The sequence below is a fragment of the Enhydra lutris genome, unplaced genomic scaffold, assembly GCF_002288905.1.
Source record: "Enhydra lutris kenyoni isolate GAN:26980312 unplaced genomic scaffold, ASM228890v2 scaffoldscaffold31, whole genome shotgun sequence".
Classification (NCBI taxonomy): Eukaryota; Metazoa; Chordata; class Mammalia; order Carnivora; family Mustelidae; genus Enhydra; species Enhydra lutris.
The window spans coordinates 1259264-1277633 of NW_019154115.1; the positions used below are offsets into that span (position 1 = coordinate 1259264).

General features: G+C 42.3%; 1 protein-coding gene across 2 annotated transcripts in view; it reads right to left on the reverse strand.

Moving 5' to 3' along the window:
* LOC111153232 (pseudopodium enriched atypical kinase 1) overlaps positions 1 to 18370 on the reverse strand; it is a 300842-nt gene that overhangs the window by 7735 nt on the left and 274737 nt on the right. The gene's annotated exons all lie outside the window — the stretch shown is intronic.

Genomic DNA, 18370 nt, shown 5'->3' on the forward strand with positions numbered 1-18370 from the left:
TGACTAACACTCATTCACAGACCGGAACAGCCCAGTCAGGAAAAGCTGCTCCATGGGCCGGGACCTGAGGAGCCCGTTTCCTATCCTCAGCAGGGAGATGCTGCTGAATTTTACAGGGATCCAAGCCTCCTGGCAACATGCCCCCGGAAGTGTTCATGCTGTCTGTTTGCTGCAGTCATACAGAAAAGAAACACATTTTAAAAAGGATCTTCTAGCTTTTATTTTAAAAACACTTTCTTGGGAGGGTGCTGATGAGTCTCCACGTCTGAGAAAGAGTGTGCTCTGATTTCCATTCAAAGAGATACTAAGAAAAATATGAACTAGGTGATGGGGACTCAAGAGTACACTTCTCATGATAACAGGAAGAAAGAAAGAAAGAAAGAAAGAAAAAACCAAAAAGAACCCCGCCCCCCCCAAACCGGACCAAAGGTAAAGGCGTATCTGGGGGAAAGGAACATCTTCTCTCATTTACTGTATTTATACATATTTATTACACTTAGAGTCTTGACACCAGTGATTAACACCACAGAAATCTTTCTTTCTTCAAATCTTATACCACCTACTTCATCAATTTGAGGGCACATCAAGCATTTTTTTCTTTAACTAAAACTTCTGGTCTTGAAAGAGAGATAACCCCAGGCTGAGTTCAAGTTTAAACATATATCTTTCAGAAAATATTATCTTTGGAAAGCTCTCCAAGTCTTTGTACATGCAGAATAATATATACTCCTATATGCTCATCAATCACATCATGAATTCCTTCTATACTGTACTGTTGGCAATATTTCATATTTATGTGTCAGCAGGTATTTAAAAAATCCTATACCAGTCATCTTTTAGTTGTATAGTAGTTGGATCTAGGACACGGCACCACTAAACCCATTCTCAATTTTAATAATTTGCTCCATATCACATCGCTGGCTGGAATGAAAGTTCAAAGGTCCCAACTCCTCCGTCTTTGAAAAGTCAATCAAATACCACTGAGTTGAGTTGAATGAGACTATAGTTAAACTCCAGCAGTCACTTTCCAGAAAGGACCCTCACCCAGGACTTGGCAGGTTTGGGATTTAGTCCTGACATGAACTGTGTAAACTTGGGCATCTCAGCCAATTTCTCTGGGGCTCAGTCTCCATAAAAAGGGAGACAATATACAAAAAATCCTAAAACCTACTACCTCATAGGGCACTTGTGAGGATTAAACGAGATCAACTCTGTAGAGTCGACCTATAAATCTCAAAGCTACACAAACGTAACATTGCACATGACTAAGACTATAACCTGTAAACATTAAATATGATGTCACACTATAGATCTTCATGTTTTTTTTTCAAACAGAGAGAAGCAAAACAGAAAAATGCATCCTTCTTTGAGTTTTGAGAGCCACCTGCCCCAGCAACGAGGCTCTCTGACCATGGGTTGGGTGGAGGCAGCTAGAGAGGAAGAGGTAAAGTCCAACCCTGCCCACCTCCCTCTCCCCACTCAGGCAACAAGCCAGACTGGCAGTATGTTCTGGTCCAAGACAGACCCAGTCCAAGGCTGAGAGAGAGAGAAGGAGAAGTGTCTGACCACTCTGTAGTTTCTACTATGCTAAGCTGCACTGAAAAAAACCTTGCCACTCTGTGGTTTGGCACTGGAAGCGGAGAGGGTATTCTAATTGTGACTGGTCCTCACATCGTGTTATTCGGGTGGTATCTGCCTGCACACAGACACACAAGGTTTCGTAAGACTCCTCAGAGCTGTGTGAGCAGACAAGAACATGGACACTACAACAAGAATTTATGTTTAGTTTCACAGATCAACTTGAGATAAAGGATCAAAGTGATTTACAAAGGAGAAATGATAAATTGTTCAACCATTCTGGATGCTCTGAAGGAAAATGGCCTGCCTGGATAGCCGGCCTGAGGTGGCACTCCCTTATCTCTCCATCTTACAATATAGAGACAGGCTGAAGAATAATGGGTCACTTTAGTTTAAAAGGTAAAGGGAAATGGGAAAAGTCTGAAAAGAGGGAAACATACAAACTAGGGTTTCTTTCCTTTTTTTTTTTTTTTTTAAAGATTTTATTTATTTATCTGTCAGAGAGAGAGCGAGCACAGGCAGACAGAATGGCAGGCAGAGGCAGAGGGAGAAGCAGGCTCCCTGACGAGCAAGGAGCCCGATGCGGGACTCGATCCCAGGACACTGGGATCACGACCCGAGCCGAAGGCAGCTGCCTAACCAACTGAGCCACCCAGGCGTCCCCAAACTAGGGTTTCTAATTGGTTCACAACCATGAAAATAGTTATAATTAAAATACAGACCTATGGAGATTTCCAAGATAGGATTTCTTTTATGAAGAGTATCTCATAACTCTTTATTATGAGCTTCTGATGATATTAGTTTAGGTAGGAACATTATAGGATTCTATGTACCACACAGTAGCAATTTTTCAAATATTAGTAACTTGACTCTTTTAGTTTAAAAAAGGAAACTCGAAATGACCTGACTTCAGATGATAAATTTCTAGTCCAAAAGTTATTTCAGAAAACAAGCCGCTCTTTCCAGAACAAATGGACAGGGTTTCCCCTGCCGGTTGTTGTTTTGACCTCCTTCCCTTACCTGATATTTTCTCTACCAGGGAGCAAAGTGACTTCTTCTGGGCCTCCCTTTTTCACTTATCTTTCTTGAAAGGAATTTACATTCCTTCCCTAAAAGGGTAGCTGGCTTGAACTGCAGGAATTTCCAAAGAGATTCCACTCCCTAAGAAGAATGATTTCCATAGGATTTCTAAGCCTCCCCAAATTTTGAAACAGGAACAACACAGGAGCTGGAATGGTCCCATATCTTCATGTAAGATTCTCCTTTTTAACAGGAGAAAAATCATCTCATAGTTGTTTTGACTACGTATGGAAAAATCTATTTAACCTGCCACCAATTTTGACAGATCTGTCCTGTCTGCACTTTCTGGAAGGGAAGAAAAGCTCCGAGAGCCTGAGTCACAGCGACACTAGAGGGAGCTGTGGTATCACCATCTGGGAGTCATTTCCTCGGAAGCTGCAGCAAGAGAACAAAACCAGGCTGGGGAGGGTTGACTCGTACAATATGCCATAGGCCATCTTTGTGGACCAGTAACTGGTTCTGTGAAGGTGGCAATGCCGAATTCAGGCAACAGGAGCACTTTCTGCAAACAGGAAGAGATGCACGTGCTGGGCACAGTGACCCTGGCCTGCTTGCCCTCCCAGACAGCACCCCTTCCTGAGCTCTTTCTCCGGAGGAAGCCAGAAGCCCATCACAAGGGACAGCCAGCCAGGGGTAGTTACACATCCACCACCACGGATAAAACATTGCCACAAACATTGTGGGGAAAGGAGTTGTCTGAGTTAATGAGGGTGAGGGAGGAGAGAGAAGGAAAAGGAAAACTATTCATTCGCAGCAACTGAGCATTCAAACTAGTATCTGATGGCTCCTTAGCACTTTCCATCTGTTAAAAATCCTGAAGTGATCTAGCCAGAGCCCCAAATATAGTGGGTTGGGGAGCCCTTTAGCCACAGATGCAAAAAAATGCGGAAAGAAAAAAAAAAGTGCTTCCAGAGCCAGAGCTCTCTCCTGAGGCCTTCTCAGACCCAGGTCAAAGCATACAATGCTTACACAACCTCATCTTCGTGGGGAAAACAGCCTGATAATTGTTCCTCACACACAAGCTGAAAAGTTTAATTCCAAACATTCCCTTCAATACAGGGGCTCATTTTCTGTGTTGCTCATGGCAACTGCTCTGCATACCTTTGAGTCAAATCTGCCATTATAAAGCATTTATGTTTATAATAATAATAATCTCAACCTAGACAGCAAACTTTTAAAAAGCAGAGTGTGGGGAGCTTTGACTGTAAATCCCCATTAAAAGCAGCTGGGAAGAAGACCAAGTCTATGTGTCTGATACTATTGACCCTCTCAGAATGCCCACAACGCCTGGAACCGGTAAAGAGGACATCCATACATCTTGCTGTCCTTTAAGCATTGGAGAGTGGAACAGATATTCAGTTTAAGGCCACACAGTGGGGAGGTAGGGGGAGAAGGTGGACATCTGGCACCACAGTAGGGAAGTGGCTGTGGAATAAATCAGTTGTCGAATGGAGTGGCATTATCCTTTCTCCTTTATTTGACTCTTCCTCCCAAAGGCTCTTTGACATGCTAGTTTGTTGGCGGAGGGTGGTGGTGGTGGGGGGGGAGTCTGCCCTCTGTCCTCTTTACTCATGGACACACTCCCTTACGCAAGCTCATGGCTTCGATCATCTTGATATATTATTGACTCCCACATTTGTAACCCAGACTTGCCTCAGAGCTTTACACTCATCTCTACAATGGCCTACTTGACCCTATCATCCCCCGCCCCATGTGTCTCATCCCATAGACCCTTAAACTCAACATAATCAAACCCAAACTCTTCTTCCCACCAAAACCCCTGTTCTTTCAGTACTCCCTCTTCTTTGCGAATGGTGCCATTATCTGTCCCAACAGCTGGCTAAGAAATCAAATTCACTCTGGATTTCTCCTCTATCTTCATTCCCTACCTCTAACCAATCACCAATTTTAATCAATTCTGTTCCCAAATAACTTTCAAATTATCCTCTTGTCTCCATCATCTATTGCTATCTTTATCACTGGCATGGAGTACTACAGAAGATGTCCAACTGGTCTCCCTGCCTCTCATGTGACTCCCCTCAAACACCAGATCCATCTTTCAAAAAAATTGGATCCCACTTGCCTAATATTTAAACTTTCCAGTGGCTCCCACTACCTTCACAGGAGAAAGGCCTGGCCTGGCCTCCCTTTCCAGTCTTAATTTCTCACGTCTCTTTCACTTTCGCCATATTGAACTACCAGTAGCCAGCTCCCGCCTCCAGCTTCCACCCGCCAGGTGTTCTCTCTTCACCCTCATCTGCCTGAGGGATTCCTACTTACTCTTTCAAAACCATTATCACTTGTCAGTTCTGTCAAAGAGAGAAAGCACTGAACACCCTAAACCTCCCTTCTGTGTTTCTCGCATACGTCTCTATTATTACAGACAGCACACTTGCCGGGTTTGTCTTAAGAGCAGATATTTGTATCGGTAGGGCCTTCCACGGGGCAAGGCACATTGTGTGTGCTCTCAATCTGTGTGTACAAAATACTGAGGGAGGCTACATCTGATCTGGGGTAGCCACAGGGTTATTCACTCAGAGCAGCTAGAATATATGAACAGCTTTTATGAAACAGATGGAAGTTGGCAAGGTGATGGGGAGGGGACAACGGCAGACTAGTCTGAGTAATGAATGCTCATGACCTGATGATGCAAATGAGTAAAACCTGAACAACGAGGGCTGTCCACTGAGTCTGGGCTGCCCTAAAGGCTTGGGGGTTTTGCACTGCACAAACCTACATAAAATGACAATGTTCCGCAACATTCCATTCAATTTCCTCTCCTTTTCCCCAAAGAAAACAATAATTACAAAACACAGGACTCTTCAAAAATATTCCACATTTGCTTTTAATTTTCCATTGATGGGCCCAGTCAGCCTAGTACGCCTTCAGCCTACTTCCACTTTATCAGCAGGAAATCTCATTTTCAGCTTATACTACACATTTTACAGTGCCACGGTGAGCCTTAAGTGAGATGGATATTGTAGGGAATGAATTGTAGAGGGGAAAAATGAGAAACACTGAAGATCACACACACTGTACCATCTGCGCCATTTTGTCACATTACACAAAAGCTATCTGCAAACAGGAGGGCGCACAGAATGAAAACCTGCAAATGTGAAACAGATAGCCAGTATTTGGTACAGCCTTGCTCTGGCAACACAGGCTGATGACTCCTTGACCTCAATTCCTTGATCAACCTAGGAGTATTGCTTTGCTTGCTGCTACAGAGCCAAGAGCCCCACACATTCAATGCTGTTACCAATATATTCAAAATGGGTTAAGTATTTAATACATAAATGCCATCTGGGCCCCAGGTACTCAGAACTCCATGCTCTAGGAATTTGCCATGAGCTCTGTCAGGTAGGCCAGGTAATTTATAGCTTGAACTGCTGCAAAAATGTTCATATGCCCAAGAAACCCATTTTGGAGTCTAGAGAGAAATTTAAAAAGGCAACTGTATAAGATTTTACTATCTTATTTGTAGCTTATACCCATTAAATCTTTTCATGCTCCCACTCAGCATGTGGATGAAAAGAAAATCACTTGTGTTTGTGAGCTAGTAATTTGGGCTGACAGAATGATGCCCAGAATGTTCACCTTAGAGAAACTGAGGTACAGCGGAGTTCAATAACCATCTCAAGCACAGATTAGGAGTTCAATTAACTTGAATCCTAATATATAACCCCCAATGAGGTTTTCTCACCTTGTTTGTGAAAGCCATGGCTTCCTTTTCTCACTAGACTATTCATTTTGATTCCAGATTTATGTGAGTCCTCAAACCCCTTCCTTCCTAAACCAATTCCCAGTTGACATTCTTAGGAACTTCTGTCCACATTCAGCCCTGAAATGAAGTGGACACTGACCTACGATGGCTACGAGCATGTACAGCTGGCTGTAGACCCATGGCTTTCTGTGAAGTTTCAATATTGGAACATATTTGTGCTGAATTATGAAAGTGGAAGTGGTTTCCCCTCTATAGTTTTTTCCTTATTACTAAGCCAGTAATTAATTGCCTATGTCGATAGTCTGAACTAGTTATAAACTCCTACCAATCAGTTATTCCTGTCAATGCGTTTTCATTTAGTGTCTTGCTTTCTCAGCATCCACCCAAATGAGATAAACAAAGACTCAGGTCAATTGCAGACAACTGTGGTGTCCACAGTTCACCTCTACTCACTACAAGCTTTGAACAATATTCTTGACATAGGTGGAAGAAAGAAAACAGCCCACTATTGTACCAGGGAAGTGCACATCTTCCCTAAGCTCTCTGAGCTCTTTCCTTGAGAACAAAGACCTGGATTCCTTCAAAACAAGAAGATAAATACTACCCCAAATTTGGGACTCTTGGACAAATAAGGCAGAAATTTATACTTTTTGCTTGTGTGAGATTTTTATCATCTTCCCCACAGTAATTTCATCCAAACTCCTTCTGTGGTCTCACATAGCAGCATTTATTATAAAATGATCCCATAAAAGCAGTGATAAAGAATGTCCCATTGAGACTGAGTCATAACTTTACCAACTGGCCACTCTGCTTGTAGGCAAACATTGTCACTTGTCCATTCTGGGACAACACTGAGGTGTGGCAGGGCTGTCCACTGCTCAGGTATGAGATAATAGGACAGGTTCCACGCAGGAGGTAAGAGGCAGCCTGCCATGAAGTAGGTGACCCTTTGCAAAACTAATTATTCCTCTCTGGCTTCAGTTTCCTCCTGTATAGGATGATGGATGATGAATGCTGCTCTTCTAAAGTTGTCTTGAGTCTACTTTGTAGAGTCTACTCTATATGTTTGGTCGGTGGCTACCCAGATTCTTTGAAAGGAGGCAAAGGCAAGGTAGACTTTATTCAGAACAGGGAAGTTTCAAGTTCATGCTTAAATTTGTGGCAAGTTTTATTCAGAGAGCAGGGAAGTTAAGGGCTGGAGGCCAGCCAAAACGCAGCCCAGAGACAAGTCTGATCTGCTGGGTGGTGGCTCCCCAAGTAATGAGGGGTAAAAGGAGACATGAATGAGACAGAGACAGAGGTTGAAGGTTAAACACTGTCTGGGCATCGGTTTGGCCTTTCCTTCACCAAACTCCAAAGTAGGCTGTGCACACCGCATCCGCAGCCTCCCTGTTCCATACACTCTGACTGGCTGCATCTGGTGTCTGCTCCCACTGTTACCAAGACTGCATTTTCTTGAGGTTTACTAGAGACTGAACTCCTGCCTTCTCCTTATTCTGCTCAAACCTTCTGCAATCCTGCACTCTCTGATCTGTGGGTCCTTGCCCTCTGTCCCTGCTTTGGGTCACTTAGATGAGTAGGCCTTTTCCTGATTTTGTAGACTCTCCTCCTGGGGTGGTCTCTCATCCTAAATCCAGTCGCTCACCAGACACGGTCTACCACTTGTTTCAGCTCTTTGACCACCTGCCCCTTCTTTCCCACTGTTCGGGTATTTACCTGGACTACTGCAGTAGCATCATGACTGGTTTCTCTTCTGGACTCTTCCCATAATAGTTTTCTTCTAAAATCATTTCACCAGTTTTCTTCCAAATTAATTGATCTTATGTTATCTCTCTCTTTAAAAATCCTTAGTAGTTTCCCATAAAACACAAACTAAAGTTTAACTTCTTGAACTCATCATTCAAAGCTCTAAATGTGGTCCCAGATCTTTCCATAGCCAAATTTTTCAATATTCTCTCCAGGCACTGCATTCATTACAAACAGTGTGAAGTGTTTGGTCCTGAGATAGTGTTAACAATGATTTCTTTCATTCATTAGTTGTCATTCACCTTTACATTTCCACATACCACTCTGAACCTTCATTATAATGTCTTGTTTAAGAGTAATTTATGCCTTTGTCCCACCCCCCCCCATTGGAATATAAGCTTCTTGAGGGTTAGGTTTTGTTTTATTCACATGTATTTCTGTAAACCCACACAGATATCATAATTTTTTCAACAGTAAATGTTTTCTGAAAGGTCAAGAAATACTTACTGAATGCCCATTACGTACATGGTACTCTTTTGGATAGTATATATTGCTATCTGATGCTAAATATATTAGATCAACAGGGTAACAAGGATACAAGCATTAATAAACTATGGTCCCTGCCATGGGAAAGCTCAGGTGTAACAGTGGGGAGGGGAGGCATGTGACTTTAATTGTATAATAGTACTGTTGTAGAATCATAAAACTGTAGCATGATTGTGCAATGACAGAGAAATCCACTAAGCATAGAGTGGGTATACAGAGAGGAGCTGTCAACATGTTCTCAGAACATCAGAGAAGAAAATTCACAGAGCTGGGTTCTTTAAGAAAACAGGAACTTTCTAGGTATAGGAGAAGAGAGTGGAGGAATAAATAGGTACCATTTACTGAATGCTTTCTTTGTGCCAAAGGATGCTAAGAGCACTATATACATCAATCACTATGTACATACGGACTCCTGTGATTTTTCACAATGGCTTTAAGAATGATGTATTTTCTCCATTTTACAGATAAAGATACCGGGTTTAGAAAAGGCATGTAACTGGACCAAATTATCATAGCTACTAAATTGCTAAAGTACAAATTTAAACCCAGGTCTGTCTGACTTAAAAGCCCAAATCCTTAACCACTATGTCGACAGTCCTCAAATTCTGTGCAGGAACCACCCAGAGTGTTTGCTAACAATGCAGTTTCCCAGGCCTCACTGCCAGAGACTCTGATTTTGTAGGTATGGGATGCAGCAGAGGAAAGTATGTTTCCAATGAGGACCCTCAGGCGGTACTGAAATAGGTCACCTGGATGTGACTGTGCTCTTCCCAGATGCACAGTCCAGAGAGAGGAACCAGTGTGTGCAAGGCTGCGTAGCATGAAATAGGAGTATTTATAATTCATGCTAGAGGATGAAACTACAGGGATCAATAACTAAGGATACCTGCCTTCAAGGAGCTCGGTGTCAAATGATCTAAAATCTCCAAGTCATTGTTTTTTTTTAAATTAAAAAAAAAAAAACCATTATGACTATATTTAAAAAAACTAAATTAAAATCACCTATAATTATCACTACTCTAACATAGCCATTAATTGCTTTAATTGCATATTACCATTTTGTAGGTGAATTTTTAAAAAGTTATGATCATACTATTTGGTATTCTGCTACTTTCATGTGATGTTTTACCAAAAAATGTTTTCCACGATTTTATAGGGTCTTCACAATTACTATTTAATGGCCACGGACATTCCATTGGACATTACTATAATTTATTAAAATCTTCCTTAATATCAGACTCTCAGTTTGTTACCAATTTGGGGCAGTGCTAATATTCTTGAGGATGCTAGCATTTAGTAGCTTTCTCTCATGATTTTAAGGAGAAATGTTTACATCTTTGAAGTAATGACAAAGAAAGCATGTAAGTACAGAACCTATCTAGATACACTCAGACCAGTACCCAATATTAAGGAATAATGAGTGATCTAAAAAAAATGTTGAGCAGTAATTTTCCATACTGTTAATAAGAATAATGCATAATTTTATACGTACTTTAGATACAGTTTATATACTGTATACTGTATACAGTTTATATACTGTACTTTTATACAGTTTAGAAAGGAGTTTCACCACATTAACACATGTGCGTTATAACAATCTTATTATGAGGTAGGTAGAGCAGTTAGTATCCATTCATATGATAACCAAGAGAGGTTACCTGACTTACTTGGAGATACACAGAGACTGATTCAGAATTTGGACCCATGTCAGCTTACTCTAAATCAACTCTTCTTTATTATGTGTTGTGATGTCTTTTAGTTTAAGATCAATAGAACTACTAAAGCTGTTGAATGAAAACCAGAATAATGCTACGGACTGAACTGTGTCCTCCCTACATTTGTATGTTGAAGCCCTAAACCCTAAATGCATTGTACTCTTTCCCTCGCTCTCACCCCCCACATAAGACACAGTGAGAGGGCAGCTATCTACAAGCCAGGAGGAGAGCCCTCTAGTCTCCAGAACTGGGAGAATGGACATTTCTGCTGTGTAGCCATCCAATCAGTCTGTGGTGTTTTTTTATGGCAGCTTGAGCAGACTAAGATTTGGGTCCCGAGAAGTGGAGTACTACTATAATAAATACCCACAAATGTAGAAGCAGCTTTGGAATTGGATAGAAGCTGGAAGAGTTTTGAGATCCATGACAGAAAAAGCTTACATAATCATGAATAGACTATTGCAAAATATGAACATTAAGGGTGATTCTGGTAATGAATCAGATAGAAATGAGGAACATGTTATTAGAAAATAAGAGAAGTGATAAAAAACAAATGACAAAGACCTTGGCTAAGCTGTTCTAGTATTTTATGGAAGGCAGAACTTGTGAGTAATGTAATTGTGTATTTGGCAGAGAGATTTCTAAGCAGAGTGGTGAAGGAGCAGCTTGTTTCCTCCTAACTGCTTATAGTATATATGCAAAAGGGGAGACAGAAATTGAAGAAGGAATTGTTAAGCAAAAAGGAACCAAGACTTGAAGATCTGGAAAATTCTAAGCCTATCCATACTGCAACAAACAATAAAGCTAATTCTAAAAAGAATTCTAAAAGCGGGTTGAACAGCCATTTGTCTAAAGAGATCAGGGGTGTGACTCATGGCCTTAATCAGTCATCTCAGGAGAAGCCAGAAATAGAAAGAGGATTCTCCCAGCAAAGACTCTGCCAGTTTGAGCTAAAGGGAAAGAGAAAGCAGGATGGAATGAAGGAAAGCTGTTGGACTTCTTGGATTCTACAGGACTGGTCCACAGAGCTATTCAGCTGTGAAGGGCACTATTTTGTAAGGAAAGGGAAGAATGACCCTGAGGGTGTTTCAGAGTTTGTCAGGGCTTATTACTCCCATCACAAACCTAAGAGATAAGGCTGTTTCCTTTTGGGTTTCAAAGGGTAGGGCTGCCTCTCCAGATTTGGAAAGCCAGGATGATCAGCACCTCAGGGGTAGGCTACCCTAGCAGGGAGCCATGTAGATGGTCCCTCACAGAGGGCAGTGTAGGCAGGGCCCTTACCAAGAGCCAAAGGAACAGGGTGTTTAGAGCCATGGGAGTGATGCTGCCACCCCAGTGGACCTGGAGGGTAGAGTGCTGAATCAAAGAGGATTATCTGTGAGCCTTCGTATCTAATGGAATTTATCTTCCTAGGTTTTGGATTTGCTTGGGATCCATCACCCCTTCCTTCCTTCTGATTTCTCCCTTTCAGAATGGGACAATCTTATTGCATCATTGCACTTTTTAAAAAGTTGAAATATGGGCGCCTGGGTGGCTCAGTGGGTTGAGCCGCTGCCTTCGGCTCAGGTCATGATCCCGGGGTCCTGGGATCGAGTCCCGCATCGGGCTCTCTGCTCAGCAGAGAGCCTGCTTCCCTTCCTCTCTCTCTGCCTGCCTCTCTGCCTGCTTGTGATCTCTGTCTGTCAAATAAATAAATAAAATCTTTAAAAAAAAAAAAAAAAAAGTTGAAATATAATTAACATAGTGTTATATTAGTTTCAGGTGTACAATATAATGATTCAACAATACTATGTATTACTCAGTGCTCATCACTACAAGTACACTCTTAATTCCCCTCACCTATTTCACCCATCTCCCCATGAAGCTCCCCTCTGGCAACTACCAGTTCATTCTCTGTATTTAAGAGGATTTTTTTTTTTTGTCTCTTTCATCATTTGTTCATTTGTTTTGATTTTAAATTCCACATATGAGTGAAATCATATGATATTTATCTTTCTCTGACTTATTTCATTTAGCGTTATACCCTCTAGGTCTATCCATGTTTTACAAAATGTCAAGATCTCATTCTTTTCTAGGCTGAATAATATTCCATTATATTCCATCCGTGTATATATACATCTCCTTTATCCATTCATCTATTGATAGACACCTGGGTTCTTTCCATATCTTGGCTATCATAAATAAGGCTGCAGTAAACACAGGGGTACACAGATCTTTTCAAATTAGTGTTTTCATTTTTTTTGGCCACCACTGTATTTTGGAAGCACATAACTTGTCTAGTTTCATAGGGTCATAGCCTAGAGAGGAAATCTGAGAGGAATCAGACCCCGAGTTACACCCATGCCTGATTTAAGTGCTATTTAGATAAGACTTTGGACTGTAGACTTTAGAGTTGATGCTGAAATGATTTAAGATCTTTGGACCTATTGGGATGAACTGAATATATTTTGCATGTGATAAGAACATGAATTTGGGGGAGTAAGGAGCAGAATGCTACAGACTGAATTCTGAGTCCTGAAAATTCATATGTTGAAGTGCTAACCCCTGAGATAGTCTGATTTATAAGACAAGGTCAATATATATATTTCTCCAATATATTTGGTCTTCATTCATGGTTCCTGACTCACAGCAACCTAAACCCTTGGAATTTCATAAGTATTGAGAGTGACAAAGGTGTCTCTTGTTATGTTAATAAAGTGATTTTTGGATCCCATTAGGGATGGGGGCTGGTTGCCAGGGGAACCAACCACGCACATAATTGAAGCATTGGAATTTGCAGCCCCTTGGGACTTCCAACCTCCTCTGGAAAGGAAGAATGCCTGGAAGTTGAATCAAAAGCCAATCACCAATGATTTAATCAATCATGAAGTCGCCACAAACCCCCAAAAGGATAGAGTCTGAAGAGCTTCCAATCTGGTGAACACATGGAGATTTGGGGAGTGTGGTGCACAGAGAAGTTCTGTACCCTTTCTTCATACCTTGTTCTATGCATCTCCTCTATCTGGCTGTTCTTGAGTTCTATCCTTTTCTTTCTTTCTTTCTTTCTTTTTTTTTTTTTAAAGATTTTATTTATTTATTTGACAGAGATCACAAGAAAGAAGGCAGAGAGGCAGGCAGAGGGAGAGGGGGAAGAGAGCCCGATGCGGGGCTCGATCTCAGGACCCTGAGATCATGACCTGAACCGAAGGCAGAGGCTTAACCCATTGAGCCACCCAGGGGCCCCAAGTTATATCCTTTTCCAATAAGCTAGTGATCTATTAAGTAAGATGTTTCTCTGTGAGCTGATCTAGCAAATCATTTGAACCCAAGCAGGGGTTTGTGGGAACCTTCAATTTACATCCCGCTGGTCAGAAGCACAGGCAACAACCTGGGCTTGTGACCGGTATCTGATGTTTGTGGAGGGGGACTGGTAGATTGAACCCTTGACCTGTGAGATATGGTGTCATCTCTAGGTAGATAAGTTGAATTGAGTTGAATTGCAGGACACCTTTTTGGTGTCCAAGAATTGCTTGGTGCTATGTGGGAAGTATGCCCCCACCCCCATTGGAAATTGAGTCCTGGAACATACAATTTAACCCCCAATTGGACCATATCTGGAGATGGGGCCTACAAAAAGGTAATTAAGGTGAAATGGTCATAGAGGAGGAGCCTTGATATGGATTAGTATCCTTATAAGAAGAGACAACAGAGAGCCTCTATCGGCCCCCTTGGCCATGTTAAAGACACAGGGAGAAGGCAGCCATCTACAATCTAGAAAGAGAGTTCTCACTAGAAATTTTATCAGCCAGAACCTTTATCTTGGACTTTCTAGTCTTCAGAACTGTGACAAAATTAATGTCTATTGTTTAAGCCACCCGGTCTATGGTATTTTGTTAGAGCAGCCTGAGCAAAATAAGACAACACCCAAAGTAACGATCTTAGTACTCAATCACTGCAACAGACTTGGCAATTAAGGGGGCATTATCCTTTGGTGTTCAAATTGCTAAATTCTAGCACTGATTTCCTTCTGCAACATTTTAAAGACCTTTTAGTCTCTTCAAGAGAAAATCACAGCTGTTAACCTACTCTATATTCCATTAGTATGGGAAGGGATATTTTAAGAAAACAAACAGTAAAAACTTGTTTGTGTGAGCCAACTGCTGTTCCTTTTTGCTTACATCTGCAAAGGTAGGGTTCACAGTGTCTTGGTAGTTTATTCCTCTAAGGTTGCACAATCAATTGGGTACTTCTACAAACACCCAGAGGGTCTCCAAATAGACATTTATATTCACCATTTAGTGTAAAACATCCTTTCCCAAACCTGCCAACAAGTCCCAGTATATAACCACTCACCACCTGTTCTTTGGAGATTGCTTCTGCATCATTACAAGCAAAGAAATCAATACTAGGCCATTGATTTGGGAAAGAGACAAGATTGCACGGCAATAATACATAAAGTTAGTCAAGCCCTACTTCTCAATTGTTTTGAAAGAACAGATAGTTCAATGCCCCATTCTGAAATAGGTACTCATCCTGCATTGGCGATCTTGTAGCAATAAAGGTCCAAGATAGATGAGGCACCATAACCCCAATTGACTTAACAGCTCTTGAGTGCTACAGAGAATCTCAAAATGCCTTTTTAGACTCAACAGTAATGCATTAACTAGAATCCAGCTCCCCTCTCTGCAGTCTATCCCTCAGTTTAATTTAAAAAGTGTGGGCTGGGGCCTAGGTCACTCTGCCAGCGCCAACAGACAGGTAAGTGGTATGGGTGCTGTAACTGCAGAGAGCAGCTGAAGGTCTGGTCCAAATATGTATTCTGCCATGATAGACAGGTAAGGCTGATTGTTTACCTTATCCATTAATTTACTAAGACACCATCTGGTCTTTCTAAGCCAAATTAACATGTAAAAATCATTTAGATATGTTAATTGGTTTTGAACTAGGAAATAGAATCAATAAAAAGGGACGATGGGAATGAAGGAGAACATTACCTGTTTACCTAGAACTTTGTGTTTTTAAAAACTCACATGCATTAGCTTCCTTGATCTTAATCCCAATCCCACAGATTATCACTGTAAACATCTGAAAGAGGAGGAAATTAAGGCTCTTAAAGTAACCTAGGGAAGACACTATTGGAGAGTGAAAGGAGTGAACACTTACAGGGATTTTTGTCTTCTAAAGATTTATTTATTTATTTGAGAGAGAGAGATGGAGAGTGAGCACGAGAGACAGCGAGAGAGCAAGCTCGCACCAGCTGGTGGAGAGGCAGAGGGAGAGAGAGAAGCAGACTCTCCACTGAGCAGGGAGCCAGACGTGGGACCTTGAGATCATGACCTGAGCCAAAGGCAGACACTCCACTGACTGAGCCACCTAGGTGCCCCTTAACAGGGATGTTTTATTCTCTTTTAGCCAAACAGCCCCAAAGATGGGTACCATTATTATCCTCTTTTAAAGCTAAAGAAATTGAGACTCAGAGTAGCAATTTGTGACAAAGCTACTAAGTAGCAGAGCCAGGACATGAACCCAGATCTTTTGGACTTTGAAGTCCATTCTTTATTGGGTTCCAGTTTACGATGGCAAGGTACGAAGATCCTGAATTCACCTCCTCCCATGGATACACTGAGTCTACAGCCACATATGGAACAATTTCCTCTTAAAAAAATCCAAAGGCTGGCTGAGTGATGACTACACATGGGTAAACAAGAGGAAAACCACATTGACATGGGTAGGAAAGAATAGGACACAATCTCGCCATAAACTCCACCCCTGGTGCAGCATCTCATAACAGGGAGGGAACTCAAAACCTGGAGCTTCTCCCTGAGGAATGAAGGGTTTAAATCCTACATCAGGTATCCCAACCTTTAAGACATACGCTTGAGAGACAAGCCTCCAAAACATCTAACTTTGAAACCCAACAGGGCTTGTGTCCTAAGACCCACGAGACTGTAATGTAGCAGTCCGAGAAACCCCTCTTAAAAAGCCTACCTGCTGGGACTTCCCTACCCAAGAGGCAGCCAATTGTGTCTGGACTTAAAGTGAAGGAGGCTCATCTGCTTATATTAGAGCACTGGTGTGAGGGGCAGACATCTAACATAACACACACATCTAGGAGCCAGCTGGAACACTTTGTCTTTGTCCATACAAAGACTAGCAGGTACCATCTTCATGCTTTCCCTTTGCCAGTCTCCAGGGCACCAGTATTCCACAGAATGGAACTTTTATGGGTGTCTGGCGGCCTGATTCTTATAGCTGTTGTCTAGAGGATGCTTCTGGACTGCCTGGAGGTCAGGTGAGTTTGTGTTTCTGGTCCCCTGGGATTGTAATGATAAGTATCACCCAGAAAAAAAGCTTATCTTCCTGTCTGGCACCCTCAATTTTGTGACTACTATCAGGGGACACCCCTAAATCATCTGGTTCTGGCAGCCACTGAGGCTTATGCACATGGATCGCACAGAACTGTAACCAACGGAGAAAGAGTTCTTAAAAACCGACCACTCCCAGAGCAAAGCAATAGATAACAGACCCCAAGAGAGCTTGGCCTTTCTGTGAAGGAGGCCTATTAGCTAACTAGGGCTTCCAAAAATCTCAGAGAGATGGTGCTATCTTTCCACTCACCCTCTACCAAGCTCCAGAGTGCCAGGATCTCCTGGAAGGGAGTTGTATACACATCCAGTGCCCTAGTTTTTGTCTGGTGTCCCAGGTTATACGGCTGCTGCCCAGAAGATGTTCCTAGATCACCTGGCTTTGGTGGCCGGGAGCCTGCATTCCTGAGTCCCATAGGACTGTGGCAGAGAAACAGTTTCTGGCAGGCTTCTACTCCCAGGGCACTGTACAGAGAGTGGTCTGAGGCACACTTCCTAGTCTTTCTGTGAAGAAGGCCACTTTGCTTGTCCTGGAACATTGGCCTGAGGGGCAAACTTCAGGTTTGGCACATATTAAGTGGCCTAGGGAGCTGCTCTGAAGGAACAGAGGCTATGGATACCATCTTGGTGCTTTCTCTCTGCTTTGCTCCAGCTCACCAGTATCACACAAGAGACCCTTGTCTAGAGCCCTGATGTCTGTAACTGCTTCCCAGGGGACACCTCCAGATCTGCTTGTGCTTGCAGGCCCACAGGACTGTATACATTTGCATATTTTTAAAAAGGGATGCCTGAGGGTCTGGCTTCTAGTCAGCCTGGATTTAGGTGCTGAGACTCTCCCTTTTGGGACACTGTTAGGTCTTGGAATATTCTCAACTACTGGGAGCTATTAAAAATATAATAGGCTTCTTGAACAGGCACAAATTTGAGAGATGACAAAGAGCTGGGGCAGGGTTGAATGACAAAGTTCATCTACATGAGACCACTCCTTTATGGCTGAGAGAGGAGGTTGTATCATCTACTGTATGGAAACAGAGACTCAAGGTAAGTGAAAAAACAGAAGGATATGTATCAAATGAAAGAACAAGATAAAATCCCCCAAGGAAAAAGAACCTTAATGAAATGGAGATATGTAATTTACCTGATAAAGAGTTCAAAGTAATGGTCAGAAAGATCTTTACTAAATTAGGGAGAAAAAATGGATGAATACAGAAAGAACTTCAACAGAGAGATGGAAAATATAAGAAAGTACCACACAAAAGCCACAGAACTGAAAAATACAATAACAAAATTAAAAATACACTATAGGAGTTCTGAGGCACCTGGGTGGCTTAGTTGGTTGACTTTGGTTTGGGTCATGATATCAGGGTCCTGGGATTGAGCCCCATACTGGGCTCCCCACTTGGCAGGGAGTCCACCTGTCCCTGTCCCTCTCTCTCTGGCCCTCTCCTGTTCATGCTCTCTCTCTCTCTCTTTCCCTCCCTCCCTCTCAAATAAATAAAACCTTAAAAAAATACACTATAGGGGGGCGCCTGGGTGGCTCAGTGGGTTAAGCCGCTGCCTTCGGCTCAGGTCATGATCTCAGAGTCCTGGGATCGAGCCCCGCATCGGGCTCTCTGCTCTCTAGGGGAGCCTGCTTC